This window comes from Myotis brandtii, unplaced genomic scaffold (genome assembly GCF_000412655.1).
Source record: "Myotis brandtii unplaced genomic scaffold, ASM41265v1 scaffold532, whole genome shotgun sequence".
Taxonomy (NCBI): Eukaryota; Metazoa; Chordata; class Mammalia; order Chiroptera; family Vespertilionidae; genus Myotis; species Myotis brandtii.
Genome location: NW_005369955.1, coordinates 254,855 through 256,347, shown reverse-complemented (window position 1 = coordinate 256,347; position 1,493 = coordinate 254,855).

Below are 1,493 nucleotides of genomic sequence, written 5' to 3'. Positions count from 1 at the left end.
CGCTCTCCTGGCTCGGGGGCCCCTCCTGGGACTCAGGCTTCCTGGAAAGGCACAGAGGCCGGAGGGTGCAGAGGGCTCCCCATGGACGGCCGGGGTGGTCCGCCGTCACCCCGTGGCACACGCGGTGGGCTTCACCTGCCCGGCCACTCCGCCTGCCCCTCGGTGCTGGGCCCCGGGCCCCTCCTCGCTCCCTCCCTGGTCCGGCTCTGCCAAAGCAAACATTTCCCCCCTTCATCTCCCAGGGGGCAGCTGCCGAGTGTCTTCTGGGCTTCCCTTCTCTCTGGCCGCTGCCCAGGGGCCCATCTGCTGGGAATTGCCATGTGGAGCTCAGGGGGTGCCCGGGGGGTGCCCGAGGTCCTCCACAATGACCCACCGTCCCCTCCGCACGGCCCTGGCCTGCCCGGCCTCTCTGGGGGCCCCTGGGCCCGCCCCTGTCCTTCTTGAGCCTCAGTTTTCTCGCCTGTACAATGGGAGCTCGGACAGACCGTGGGCCTCACAGCAGCCTGGGTGGCGGAGTCAAGACCAAGCTGGTGGCCTTGGACGTTAAGTGCAGCCGTCTGAGCCCCGCGGCCCGCTTCCTTCCGCTGCTGCGTCCGCCCCGTGCGAGCAGCCTGGGCCCTGGTGCCTCAGTTTCCCTCTCTGTCAGGTTGTGCAGTGACAGGCCCGGGACCTCAGGTGGGGGAGGGACAGCATTGGATCAGTGCTGCTGCGGTCCTAACCCCGAGTCCGTGGCGTCCCCAGCAATTCTCACTGCCGTGCGCCCGGGCTCTGGGGGTGTCCGCGAGCGGGAGTGCGGACGCCCGCACATGCTGCCCGGCATCTCACATGAAATTTCCCTGGATGTTCTCCGTGCACCTCTACTTGACCCCACCGTGGGCCCGGGGCCTGGGTCTGGAGGGACCTCGTTTATTTGCAGGCCCCTGGAGATGGCCTCGTAGGAGCAGGCTGGGCAGCTGGGAGGGTGCGTCTGGTTGCCCACGCGAGCGCCTGCTGTTCCCCTAGGTAGAGCCTGGGGGCCTCAATGGGAGGGTTGACCCACAGGCCCTGCGTCCCTCCCCCATCTACGCCCTCTTGGCTGCTGCAGGCGGGGGGGGGGGGGTGGGGGGTGGGGGGGTGCAGGTTACTGCCTGACCTGGCTCCCGTGCCTCTTGAGGGGGCTGTCCAGGCCGGTACTGGCCCTCGAGGGGGATGGGAGAAGCCAGAGAGAGGAGGGCCTGACCCCGGGAGGGACCTGTGGGTGAACGGGACCCGCAGGAGGTAGCAGTTGCCTCCCGGAGTGCGGATCCCCAAGACTGAGGTTGAGGAGGGGCAGGAAGCCAGGGTGGGCTTCTGGGAGGAGGTGGCATCTGGCCTGGGCTCAAAGAACGTGGGCATCACAATGGCTGGAGAAAGGGGCTCCAGGAAGGGGAACTGGGTGAAGGCAGGCTCCCCAGGGCTCAGGGCCTGCGCTCCCAGCACCACGGAAGCCAACTGGCACCTCTGTAGCCGCTCTG